The following is a 14,993-nucleotide window of genomic DNA, read 5'->3' as shown; positions in this document are numbered from 1 at the left end:
TAAAAATATATTGAGATGGTTTTTGGTACTTATACCGCAAATATATATTCTTAAGGACATCAAGACTTAAAATAAAACTCCAGAAAGGTGTAAAATATGTGACCTTTAAGTTGTTTAGTGACAATGTTTGCTCCTGTTTGTGTGATTTCAACTTTATTTCCAACTTCCTGAAGCAAGATCCACCAGTGGTAGACATTAAAATACTGGTTAGTTGATCACTGTTAATTTTTAACGCTAATTCGCTGAGCAATCATTAGACACACCTCACTGGGAGAAACATATTGGTCTGAAGCATTACAAATTATGATTATGCTATATTGTGTACAATGTTTTAGGCTTTTTCTGTCAGCAGTTTCATTGTGATGAGGCTGTCAGACATCTGCAGCTTTCTGACAGCATTGAAGCTATTTTTAGACGGAATATAGAAAACTATGGACAGACCTGGATAGATTACTTACAAATCGTAGTCCGCTACTGATTCCAAATTGCATGACAAAAATTGTAGTTAGTAACTTAATCCATTACATTACACATTTCAGGTAATATAATCAGACTACTTTTAGATTACTTTTAGATTACTTTTGACCCAACCTGTTTATCACATCGATTTACATAAGACAATTGATTATAAAAATACAAAGAGAAAGAAAATATATTCCATTCATTGTTATTAACAACATGAGGTGTGTTAAACATTATATTACGTCAAAGTTTTCCAAATTAGGTTTGTGAGTTTAATGAATATCTAATAATAAATGAAATCATAAAAATGTAACATTAAAATAAATGTTAAAATTACAGCAATCAAAAAACAAACACTTTTTATACCTGTTTACCTGCATGTCATGTGAATAATATGTAATCAATAAAAAAGTAACTAGTATAATTATGAGTATTTTAAAATGTAATATAATCAAATTACAAGTGCTTAATTTTTGGTACCTGATTACGTAATCCAGATTACATGTAGCTAATTGTTTACTACCCAGCACTGACTATGGAAGCCCGTTTCTGCCACTGATTAAAACATAAAAAAGGTAATTGCGACTTTTTATCTCGCAATTCTGACTTTTTTCTCAGTGTTATGTGATTAAAAACTCGTAATTCTGACATTTTCCTCGGAATTGCGTGAGTTATATAAAGTCTCAATTGTGTGTTATAAAGTCAAAATTGTGAGAGTGTCGCAAGTGTTTTTATTCAGTGTCGGAAACGTGATAAGTGATATTGCATTTAGTCTTTTAAAGATGCTTTTGGTTGAGAAAGTCTTAAGGCTGGTTTGTTTATTGAGGGTTTGTGAAACCAGTCTTAAAAGGAAAGTGATAAAAACGGGAAAAATATACACAGTTGGACCACTGCAGTGAAAAAATGACTTCATATAATACACAAAGAAGTGAAGAAATGCATGTGAACTCCAGCTGCTCTGATCTGATAATGAAGGGCATTGAGACTGTTGTGTGACTGTGGGCACATAATGAGAGCATGTATTGTTTTCATGTATTTACGAGATTCTAAACACTATTACAGTTTTTGCCTATTGCTTACATGGCCTGTTCCATTGCCTGCAGAAGAGGCATACGGGCATGTGGTTGGTGGTCATATACGCGCCATCTCCAAGCGGAAAAAAATTCCCGGTACCCTGAGATTTCATTTTTGAACTAAGTGTCTTATGTATGAAATAGTGTGTAGTGTCTAGGAGCAAGTGTGTTGCAGAAAGGAGCAAGTGTGTTACAGAATTGCAACTAAAGTGCAAAGCAGCGCTTTTGTTTAAGGTATGGTTACACTGTGTTTAAGGTATAGTAACAAAAGCTTCAAGTTTTGTTACTTTGGTCTAAGCATGTGTCTATAGTGTTCAAGCAACGGGCAAAAACTGTAAAGCTGCAGTGTGTCATTTCTGCCACTAAAATACGCCCCAGACTCACACCATTGGCTAAGCTGACGTTGTAATGTTGGGTTCAATCATGCTGCTCAAATAAACAGTTTGCATTCCAGTTTGATGTGTGATTAAACACTTCATCTTTACCAGCAACAACAAACTAGAATTCTACATTTTCTCTATGCTTATGCATAAAAACACTGCCACAAAAAGTCAGTGTTTTTTAGTGCATTTTTATGTGGTTTTGAAGATGTTCTGGGTGGTGACGACAGGGCATCAGATGGTTGCTATGCATTTGCATAAGTGGTTACTAGGGTTTTCTGGGTGGTTGCTAGGGTGTTGCTATGCATTTGCTATGGTATTCTATAGTAGGTGGTTGCTAGGGCACTTTTAGGTATTGCTACAGTTTTGTGGTGGTTGCTAGGGTATTGCTTTGCAGTTGCAAGGGTATTCGAAGTGGTTACTAGGGTGTTGCTATGTGGTTGCTGGGGTATTCTAGGTGTTTTCTAGGATATTTGTAGGCATTGCTAGGGTGTTGCTATGCAGTTACTGAGGTATTCTACAGTAGATGGTTGCTAGGGCATTGCTACAGTTTTTTGGGCGGTTGCTAGAGTGTTACTATGTGGTTGCCATGGTATTCTAGGTGGTTTCTAGGATGTTTGTAGGTGGTTGCTAGGGTGTTCTGAGTGGTCCATCCTTCAATGCGAGACCATGAGATATTTTTAGACAAACTCAAAGCTAATCACTTAGTCAAGTGATAGCACTCCTTTCTAATAATAATACATTTATTATTGTTATTATTTTCAAAAGTAACATCATTGTTAACCATCATTATTTCTGTAGCTTTGTTCATGTTCATGCACAGTGCAGGTTTATATATTGCTGTGTTTTCACACAGCTGGTAACAATAGCTGCACCTGAGAGGAAACCAGTTCAAATAGATGATCTCTGAGCTCCTGTAGGTCACTGCTGTTCTCATGATGTGTTTCTTCTCTTCTGTTTGTATGCTGCAGATTTAAAGCATGTCAATCCACCTTTGAATTAAACTTCAGTGCTTTTTATAATCCTTTGCATCTGACTGCCAGAGTCTAGACATATAGAAATGTGTTTATGCATTTGTAAATCAATAAAAATCATCCAAATTCTATTGATAAATGACGAGGGTTCCCTCTCTGAGATTTGAAGCTGATTCAGATATGAATGTCTTCGCTTGGCAAATAATGAATCTGTTCTTTCACACCAGCAGAAGCTCCGCAGAAATAGAGCTAGCTGAAAGAAATGTGTGTGTTGGCGTTTGAGTGTGTTTGTATGTGCCAAAAACACACAGCACTCACTGTTATTGTTCCTTACAAACTCTCAGTTTACTGTATTCAGTAAATTACATGTACTTGCCCTGAAAGAGAGGGGTTGGAGTATATAGTAATTCTATTATAAGGGATCTGTTACAAAATCTAGTGAGCTGTCTACCTATAGGGAACATTTCAGGCATCATAAGCATATTCCCAACATGTTCCAAAAAAAAAAACTGGCCACTTGTATGATATTCTCCATCAGTTAGGATGCTCTCTTTGAAGGTAGCTCCCTATGTAGGTAGTAGGCAGCAAGTTTTTATTAATTGTGTGTGTGATTTTGAGCATGCACAAATGTGTGAGCGGAGGAAAGCTAATGCCAGGCACGCTGAGCTGTGTGTGTGTGTGTGTGTTGTCAGGCACACTGAGCTGTGTGTGTGTGTGTGTGTGTGTGTTGTCAGGCACACTGAGCAGTGATTGTGAGCAGTTTTGGCCATCGGGTGCTGAGCTGCCATCTGCCAGTGTTGTGACGGCTGCTGCTGTAAGAGCAGGCAGACGCACTCAGATAATACTGATATCTGTGTTGAGCTCATTGCTGACTAAAGGTACGCTCACATTAGCGTCATTTCAGCGCAATTTTGCTGCCAAAAAGGTCCATTGTCTATTGTCAGTAAGCACAGCTTACACATTGAAGTCACTTTCAAACCACGCATCTTTCTGTTGTTTGAGTTGACAAATTTGTGTGAAATCTGCATGCTTAAAATTAAAAAAAATCTTCCAGAATGTAGGAATGACTAAATTTTGCAGAGCAACGGTAAATGTGATCGCACCTTTAGTGGCACGTTTCATGCAAATTTATATTGGTTTAACCATAAAATATGATGAAATACACTAAAGTTCAACAAATAGTTACATTTATTAATATTAATAATTAATGATTTTTTTGCCAATTAATATAGTAAGTGTAAAACCATGACTGTCCACACTGAATGTGAAAATACATGAGCAAAGTCTATGAGAACTTGATGTTACATAGTATATTAATCATTTATATTTAAAACAATCACATACACTACCATTCAAAAGTTTTTTTGTTGGTAAGATGGACCAAGGCTCCATTTGTTTGAAGCTTTATAGATTAGAGGCCTTTATTTCTCTTAAGTGTCTTAATAGGAAACATGAGATGCTCCCTTAGACTTTTGCCTATAACTACAACTGCTCAAAAGTTGGAATAAATGTAATGTTTTAGAAGTCTCTTCTGCTCACCAAGGCTGCATTTATTTGATCAAAAATACAGTAAAAATTGTGAAATATTATTATAATTTCAAATGACTGATTTCTACATGAATATGTGTTGAAATGTAATTTATTCCTGTGATCAAAGCTGTATTTTCAGCATCATTACTGCAGTCTTCAGTGTCACATGATCTTCAGAAATCATTCTAATATGCTGATTTGCTGCTCAAGAAACATTTCTGATTATTATCAGTGTTGAAAACAGTTGTGCTGCATCATATTTTTGTGGAAACCGTGATGCATTTTATTTTTCAGGATTTGTTGATGAATAGAAATTTCAAAAGAACAACATTTATTTGAAATATAATTTTTCTGTAACATTATAAATGTCTGGTCAATTTAATGCATCCTTGCTGAATAAGTATAGTCAAAATGCAGATAACATTCAGTCTGAAATACAGCATGTGCTCACATAGTGATACAAACACTCAGGTTTCTATAATGATGGCCAAGAAAGGAAGTTCCACAGGCTGCAGTCAGCCAGAATAAGTTCAGCTAACGTCAGACATCCAGAAATCTCATTACATGCCACATTTGGATCCAAGAATCAATCCAACAGATCCCAGATCAGAAATTCATGGTCTCTACTTTGAAACAAATATGAACAAATGCAGCATGTGTCCCTCTTATCTCAAGCGTATGAAACTTACATTACACTAATGCACTAATGTAATGCAATACATTTAAAATGTATTGTTTTTATACTGTTATATTGCTTTATATATTGTTAGTTCATCAGTAAGTTAAATTTTTGATGTCTACAAATGGCTGTTTTTCTCATCTCTGAATTTGGTTTTCCATTTAATTGCGTTTGCATATCTGCATTATTTACATAAAAGTGAATGGAATGGAGACATTGGGAATAGTGTAAACAGAGACAGACATCCAAATCAAAAGGAATGTTGTTCATATTCCTTGTACTTAAATGACTTGCTCAGAAGTCTAGTCAGAAATATAAAATATCAATAAACAAAAATAATCAATAATGAATATTCCAGATACCCAATGGAGTCTAAAAAAATTAGACTCGCTTTTAAATGTCACTATAAATTAATCACAACCTCTTCAATTCCAGAAAACAGTGATGATGTTCTGCTACACTGTTATTTTTGTGTCATTACACATGAAGCATTTGTAGACTTATAGTATGCAGTTGTGCATCAGTTTCTGACCAAATGAAACTCCCGAATAGCTAAATTAAACCACACTTCACATCTGGTCGTGAATTCTTCAGGGGGAAGATGTTTGTTTAGACTTCTGATGGCATGTTCCTGTTTTCCAGAACATATTCATGGGGAAACTGATAATAAAGCCCTGTCCAAAGGAACCGATAGCATTCAACTCATCATGTGAAATATCTTTGTCTCTCACAAGCTCTAAAAATAACCCAAAACATGTGGAAATATCTTTGCCTTTCGGTCAAGTCAGTCAGTCAGTCAGCCAGCAGCTCTTCCATGACCTTAAACTTACTAACATCTTGCTGTTTTGTTTTGCAGCGTTTGTCATTGCACACAAGAATCAACAAAGTGTCACGACGGCTATATACGCCAGGAGAAAGGAACTCCCAGTGCAAATTTTATGATGATGTCATCACTGCTGGTTACATTGTGATTGCTGAACATTCTAAAAACCTTCCTTTAAAGGAGTAGTTCACCCAAAAAATTTAAATTTGTACTACATCACTCATGTATCATTCCATCACTTGCTCACCAATGGATGCTCTGCAGTGAATGGGTGCCATCAGAATGAGAGTCCAAGCAGCTGATAAAAGCATCACAATAATCCACAAGTAATCCACAGCACTCCAGTCCATCAGTTAACATCTGGAGAAGACAAAAGCTGAAACAAATCCAGAATTAAGACATTTTAACTTTAAACCAGTTGCTTCCACCTAAAATAATCCATAATAACGCTTCCTCCAGTGAAAAAGTGCATCTCCTGTTGTCTCTCACATCAAAATCCAGCCACATATTTGTTTAGAGCTGTTTTGGCTTGTAAACAGTGCTTGATTTGAACATATTTCTTTCCTGATTCAGACCAGACCACTTTTTCACTGGAGGAAGCATTATTATGGATTAAGGACTCAATGTATTTTAGTTAAAAACGTCTTAATGCTGGATTAGTTTCAGCTTTTTGCAATGCTACATTTCTCCAAATCTGATGAAGAAACAAACTTATCGACTGTACTGACATTAGGCTATGCCACTTATAGAGCACAATTTGTATTGAATTCTGAGGACTGCGCTTGTCAAAGGAGGGGGCTTTGTTGAAAACGACGTGTTTGAGAGAGGCGGGGCATAGAGGACCTACAATAATGTACAGTATTTGAAAAATAATGTGTTTTTTGAACATTAAAGCATGTCAACATATTCTGTTACACCAAATACACAAAATAATGATCTTTAAAATAGCATCATATGACCCCTTTAAGATCTGTTAGCAAGGGTGTAGAATTTAGTAGGGGATGTTAGGGATGTCCCTACACTCTTAAAAATAAAGGTGCTTCAAAAGGTTCTTCAAGCGATGCCATAGAAGAACCATTTTTGGTTCCACAAAGAACCATTCAGTCAAAGGTTCTTTAAAGAACCATCTCTTTCTTACCTTTTTATAATCTGAAGAACCTTCTTTCGCCACAAAGAAGCTTTTGTGAAACAGCAAGGTTCTTCAGATGTTAAAGGTTTTTTATGGAACCATTTAGACTAAAAGGTTCTTCTATGGCAGTGGTTCCCAATCCTGGTCCTGGAGAACCAACACTGCACATTTTAGATGTCTCCCTATTTAAACACACCTGATTCAACTCATCAGCTCATTAGTGAAGACTCCAAGACCTCAAATGTGAGTGTCAGATAAGAGAGACACTAAAAACGTGCAGTGTTGGGGGTTCTCCAGGACTAGGATTGGGAACCACTGTTCTATGGCATCGTGAAGCACCTTTATTTTTAAGAGTGTACCAGTATCCAGTGACTACTAAATTGTCCCTAGCAAAAATTTTGATCAAACAATTAAATATACTGTATGTGTATGTAACCACTGTTGTTGTAATTTAGGATGCATCTGAAATAGGTCATACCATTGATATTACCTGAGAAGTTAAAGAAATACACTAGAAAATACACTATGTGCCCTTGCTGTGCACTTCTGCTAAGCCTGTGAGCTACGCAGATTGTTCAACTCAACAATTAAAGTGGCATTACGTCATGAAAGTGTAGACTCAGAGGAAGATTGTGAGGGTTTAGGGTGCAATTTGGGACAGGGCCTTCGTGAATCAGGAATCATTTGATTCAGATCGGAACTTCGTGAATCGCGAATCATTTGATTCAGATCGGAACTTCGGAGCGCGTATTGCCAATCTTTTTTTCTGATTTCTTTTGTTTTATTAAACAATACAAAACCATGTTTTAAACCATTGTGGTTACCATGGTTTAACTACCATGTTTTGTTTTGTTTTCACCGTAAGAGGACACATAGGATTAATATAGAGTTGCAGTTTTCACTGCTGTAGGATTAACAGAACTTTGAATGGTTTCCGTATATTTGTCTAGATCAACTTTGAATAAAGAAAAGAGAGATTTAGAGCCAGATTTTTGTTTGTGAAATTTAACTAGCAAACAAATTAATTAAGTTATATTTCCTATATTCTCTTTTGAGTAGTCAAACAATCCAAAGAAAACATCTTTAAAACAGAAAGAAAAGTCACTTTACAAAATGAGATTAGATGAACATTAAAAAAATCTGACCAAAGTTTCTCTGTGTACAAAACAAGTGAATGAATCTTCCTCAGAAGAGACAAAAACAGCAACTCACTTCAGTGTCTGATTTATATTATAATTACGTCCAGAAGCTTTTTGTGAAATTAGGATTAACTCATTAATCTGTTGTTTGACCTCTTCATATTTAAGGAGAGAACGTCTCAGGTTACTTATGTAACCATGGTTCCCTGAGTAGGGAACGAGACACTGTGTCCTTTAGGTTTCCCATAGCCACCCCTAGAGGACGCAGTTCGAAGTTCCCATGAAAGGGAACGTCTCGGGTTACTTATGTAACCATGGTTCCCTGAGTAGGGAACGAGACACTGCGTCCTCTAGGGGTCGCTATGGGAAACCTAGAGGACGCAGTTTGAAGTTCCCATGAAAGGGAACTATAGTTTCCAAAGTCAGACATTGCTGCTTATGATTTTCAAGGAGTTTAGTAGAGACACTATGACATGTACCTAAAGACTAGGGCTGGGTTTTGACACAAATTTCACTATTCGATTTGATTCTTATTCACAAGCTTGCGATTCAATTACCGATTCGATTCGATTCAATATCGATTATTTTGGATATATATCAAGTACGGTACATTCCAAATTTTCTCAAGGAAAAAAAATCTCTCAACTAATGCTGTAAAATATACATGAAAGTCATTTGGTACTACATTACTATAATACTGAAGGTTAAAACTGACTGATTTGTAGGCTAATATACAACTGCTAAAATTACACACTCTAAAAAATCCTGGGTTAAATATAACCCAGCGCTGGGTTAAAAAGGGACAAACCCAGCTATTGGGTTGTTTTGACCCAGCGGTTGGGTTGTTTTGAGTCAAAACAACCCAATAGTTGGGTTTGTCCCTTTTTAACCCAGCGCTGGGTTATATTTAACCCATCATTTTTAATGAAGTTTTTAAAATAATAAAGTTACAATTACATAATAATACTACTTAAACATTGAAGAACAGTAAAAATTATAATGAATATGTTATATGGTACATATATTTTGCAAAACGCCCCTCTCTACAGTTTTTTCTATCTGACTAATGAGTTTATGGTCACCGAATATGATTTCTGAGGTAAATGTGATGTTACATTAATTGTTTAGCCGTTATATTGACGTCTTTGCGCGGCTGAAACACTTATTGAGCGATTACGAGACAGGATACGGATTGTAAAGTTGTACTCTTTCTTTTAACTTACCTTCGGATGTTTAGTCATGTTTATTTTGTGCTGAAACTGGTATTAATGTGGAGGAGATGATGAACTGAGGCGCTACAGCGATCTGTCACTCCACATTAAACAGCGCCAAAACGGCATTCATGAACATAATTTTAAATCTGAGACTTTGTTTCATATTAAAAGTACCAAAGCACAATGCTTATTGCGATTTATTGGATGGGAGGAGCCCTTCAACGTTCCGTCCATTAACTGAAAACAGGCTAGAATAATCGATTCTTGGGATTTAAGAATCGATATCTTTCTGTAAAAATGAGAATCGATTAATATCGAGATATCAATATTTTCACCCAGTCCTACTAAAGACTACTAAATTGTCCCTAGCAATAATTTTGATCAAACAATTAAATGTCTCTTGTCTGCCGTTATGTCAATGCCAAAATCAAACCTAAACCCTTGTCTGTTAGCATCAAAACCCCTCATACAGGTCAAAGGTCAAAATATCCTAGCTATTTCTTTGTTTGTAATGTTTTGTTTTCAGCCTTATAACAGCTGAATGAATGACGCTAACATTCAAACCACAAAAGTACCTTGTTCTGAGGTATTGACCTAAATCTCTGGACATTTCACAACAGCAGCCAGTCAAGCTGTTAGTTATGCAATAGACCTTTTTTTTTTTTATCTTTCCAGCCAAACAGTCATGTCCCGTATTCTCCAGATTAAAATACAATCATCATTCCACAGCAATGGCATTCCTGGGAAAATCAGCACAACCTTTCGCCAATCTGCAGTTTTAAAGAGGCCTATTCACACCATAATAAACTGAATGTTCAGCTAGTGTTATGGTGTTATGAAGCAAAAGCAATTAAGAAATCAAGTGACTGTTCACTGCTATTTTCAACACTGTGAGTTACTGAAAAGAGATGTGTGTGTCATAATTGTATGCATTTCGAAATAGAAGCTTTGGCTTATTGTGTGCATGTTTTAAGCTTGCTGTAATATTTTACAATCTGATCACAGCGGATAAAAATAATTTAATAAAACTTACTCTAAATTCTGACCGAATGAGCAACATTCAAAGCAGTTTGAAAGCTGATTTGCTGAAAGACAGTATCGGCAAACCCTTGTGAATTATTTTTTTTTTTGCATAAAAATAGTACTTATAATTTAAAAGAATATACTTAAGCGCGATCTGAATGTAATGTTTTCAGACACTTAATTTCATTTTGTTTGCAATATATTAAAATGCATTGTAGTTTAAATTTATATTAAATGCAATTAGTTTTGAGTGCTATTTTGACCAACTTAAGTAGGACTTAAGCACATCCTTATATGTAAATTCATAATTACTTCTATGTTGTCTTTGAAATATGGTTAAAGTGTACTGCTGAATATTAGCAAGCATTTATGGTAAACCAAAATATACTTTAATGTCAATTCTATTTAAATGTGTATGTTATGTATTTAAATCTATTGAGTATGAAGTTGCAGTTTAGTACATTTAAAATATTGATTTTGCATGTAATATCAAATAACACTACAGTTAAAATTACAATCTATTACTTTATCTTTAGTATGGTAGTCAACAAAGCACTAAAGACTTTAAAGTAAAACTTTTAATTCATTTTTGCAGAGTGTGTTTTAAGAAACATAGTCGTGAAAGTGTCTCTCTTTAAGTGCACTTAAATGGCCTTTTATTTAATTTCTGATATATCACCTGCGCATTTTTTTAAACACTCTCAAGATTTAAAGTTCAAGCGCACAATTAATACAATTAAGCACACTGCAAATCCTCTGCAATCATCTTGCAATGCCAAAGGAATGATTGTCCTTTCTAAAAACAAGTCAGTTACCTAGTTTTGGTTGTAAATAGACGAGGCAGAGTCAAATGACACCTGGATTTATTCTGAAATCAAAACCCATTCATAACACTGAATAGAGAAGGGAAAGGATTCGGTTCATGCCAGTGAAGCATGGATGACAGCTTTAAGAACAACATGTTTACCGGAGCATTGTGAAGGGCCTGTAGGCCGGTGTTCAGTAACACATCATTTAATTCTCCTCTTTCACACAAAAAGCAGAACCTGCGGACTTTTGTCGCATTTCACGCACTGATTTTAGGGATTTTAACAGTGCAAAATGTGTTAAATGCAATGCAGAGTTTTTTTTTGGAAACTTAAATCATTATCAAAATATTTAATAAAAGAACACACGAGGGACGTGTAGAGCGTTCTGAATGATGAGCAGCTCAACTGTTGGCCACTGGTTCTGTGCAGATCTGACAAAGACTAATGGAGCTTCTTTTAAAATCAACAAGAAATAAAATCGACCTTGTTTATGTTCATAATCCACAATCTTAGTGTGCATGTCTTATCGGTGCACGTTATTCCAAATTAAACAAGAGCTTGTCTGCATAATCCTTCACCATGATATCAGCTTCTGAAACAGCTTTCGCTTTCAGTTGACGTCATTAATTCCTCTTATTTTTCAGATCCTCTCGTCCAATCAAACGGCTCCATTCTGGTATGTAAATCACACTTTTAATGATCCAATCAGTTCATGATTCCCTACTTTTTTTTCTCGTTGAATATGTCAGACAACAGATCTTGATATGTAAATCCGTGTATTTTTTAGTGTCATTGAGACAGTGTTCTAGTTTTTATTAATATTTTGAATCAAGTTTTAGATTTTCCATTTTCAGTTTAATTTTAAAGTCTATTTTTTTTTTCAAATGTATAGTTTTTATTCATTTTAATTTCAGTTACCTTAAATCAAGTTGAAAGTAAGTGAAAATGAGATATGTGCCTTGTCAAATAGATTAAAGAAAACATTTTTTTTAAAATATATTTTTAGTTAATATTTATTTTATTTCAGGTAAAGAAAACATTATGTTAGCTTTTTAAAAGCTTGAAGAACTTATCGGTGCACGTTATTCCAAATTAAACAAGAGCTTGTCTGCATAATCCTTCACCATGATATCAGCTTCTGAAACAGCTTTCGCTTTCAGTTGACGTCATTAATTCCTCTTATTTTTCAGATCCTCTCGTCCAATCAAACGGCTCCATTCTGGTATGTAAATCACACTTTTAATGATCCAATCAGTTCATGATTCCTTACTTTTTTTTCTCGTTGAATATGTCAGACAACAGATCTTGATATGTAAATCAGAGTATTTTTAGTGTCATTGAGACAGTATTCTAGTTTTTATTAATATTTTGAATCAAGTTTTAGATTTTCTTTTTTTTTTTTTCAAATGTATAGTTTTTATAAATTTTAATTTCAGTTACCTTAAATCAAGTTGAAAGTAAGTGAAAATGAGATATGTGCCTTGTCAAATAGATTTAAAAAAAAAAACATTTTTTAAAAATATATTTTTAGTTAATATTTATTTTATTTCAGGTAAAGGAAACATTATGTTAGCTTTTTAAAAGCTTGAAGAAGTTTGTAGTAGTTTTAAGTTTATAGAAGTTTTAAAAGCTCAAAGTCAATGTTTTCAGACAGATAGATTGTTATGTGGTTGCTAGGGTGTTGTTATGCAGTTTGTAGGATATTCTGCATGGTTGCTAGGTGGTTGCTAGTATGTTGCCAGCTAGGTTACAAGGGTGTTATGGGGTTGTTGGGGTATTCTGGGTGTTGCTATGCAGTTTCTGAATTATTTTTGATGGTCCTCTGGATGTTCTGGATGGTCGCTAGGGTGTTGCTATGCAGTTGCTTAGATGTTCTGGATGGTTGCTAGAATGTTTTATTATGATAGATAGATAGATAGATAGATAGATAGATAGATAGTGATGCTGCTGATTTATAAATAGTTTTAGTTAACTATAATAATGTAAATGACAACAAAAATCATTATTTTATGGCTCAGTATGAATGCATTAAAATACATTAAACATGTTTTATACAGTGAATAATGCAGATGACAGTGCAATGAGACAAACACATATCTTGTGTGATTGAATTTGATCATGCTTTCATCTAAAGCCATTGCTCTTGCCTGATCCATTTTTTTAAATGTATTCCACAGAAATCAATAACATCTCTGTTTAATTAGTGCCAAAACATGAAAATCAGTCCCTTATAAGGGCATAAATAAGGGAGGTGCTGTAGCCTTTGTAATATTTATTGATTGTAAGAGACTCTAGTGCAATGGAATGGGTTTATATTCAGAGCAAATTCACACATTTCCCCCAGAATTCCTCACTCCAGAGCGCTGATAATGATGGAACCACTGAACTGTCTCACTGCCTTTCACCATATTAGGGGGTGAAAAAAAAAAAAAAAAAGTCAGCTAGCATAGCATTTTTTTTTCTTTCCAGCTGAGGAATGTTGCTCTTGTATCAGAGGCGCACACACAATCATCTCTTGTTCCAAGTGTTCTGGAGGATTGAATATTCTCACGTGGAATGATACAGAGACAGAAAGTGTGTGGAGAGCGCTTAGATTTATCACATTATGTGAGAAAGAAACAGGCCGAAGACAAAGAGGAACTTTAGTTTGTGACTAAAGATTGACACAGGTCTGCTTCAGCACAGAAGTTACTTGAAGTTTATTAAAGGTTGTTTGAAGGCTTTACGTATACTTTGAGTTCTTGAAGATCTACAGAACATCAGGAGTTGATTAAGATGGAGAGATTTTAGAAAAGATTCCCAAAAATCAGATTCATTCTGAAAAATGCAGTCTTGAATCCACGACAGAGTTATTTTAAAACCTTAAAATTATTATTTTTTTTTTTTACTAAACTTATTTTTATTCATCTAGTTGCCAAGGCAACATTTCTTATTTTTATTTAGTTTAATGAGATGTGTTAAAATAACAAAAGCTAAAACTGAAATAAAAATGACTAAAAATTATTTTTTAAAAATACAAAAGAGAAAATACAAAGAGTGAAAAGGTGTTTTCTGCAACTAAAACAAAAACCATTATATAAAAATCAAAAAATTCCTCTGCAGATTTCCTTTTTAGACAAATAAAAATTGTCTAAAAAAAAACGAATTAAAAAAGTAATTAAATTATTTAACCTATCTAAAACTTAACCAAAACTAAAAATAAGATGATATCAGAAAATTTAAAAATAAAAAAAATTAAAATGTTAACAAAAAATATAAATCTCACAATAAACAATAAAGTTTTAAATATCGCTTGAACTATCAGAGAATAGCAGAATCCAGCAGAATCTTTGTTCCAGCTGATGAAGAATAAAAACATCCATCTGACTTTAAAGAGCTTGATTATTTAAAGCAACAGATGACAAAACTGAAGTGCACACTTATAATTAACAGATCGTTATGGTCCAGTGGTGCGGATGCTAATATACTTTTCATTATAGTTATCATTCTTGGTGTGACTGTGCTTTTATTCATGGCTGAACACATAATCAGTTGTTATGTGTATAACATTTGAACCTGGTAGTGGGGTGACGGGAACCACTAGATCTGTGAATTATATACCAACACACTTTTGTTTAATCAGCGCCTCTGTCACTTCTTCCATCTCTTTCATATGAATATGGATGATATTATCTTGCATTAACAGTAACACATTTTAACCAATTTCAATAACAGACAATTGCTGTATTTACATGCATAATGTGTATTTAATAATATGT

Source organism: Sinocyclocheilus rhinocerous, unplaced genomic scaffold (genome assembly GCF_001515625.1).
Source record: "Sinocyclocheilus rhinocerous isolate Xijiao unplaced genomic scaffold, SAMN03320098_v1.1 scaffold4165, whole genome shotgun sequence".
Lineage (NCBI taxonomy): Eukaryota > Metazoa > Chordata > Actinopteri > Cypriniformes > Cyprinidae > Sinocyclocheilus > Sinocyclocheilus rhinocerous.
This window is presented reverse-complemented; position numbering follows the sequence as displayed.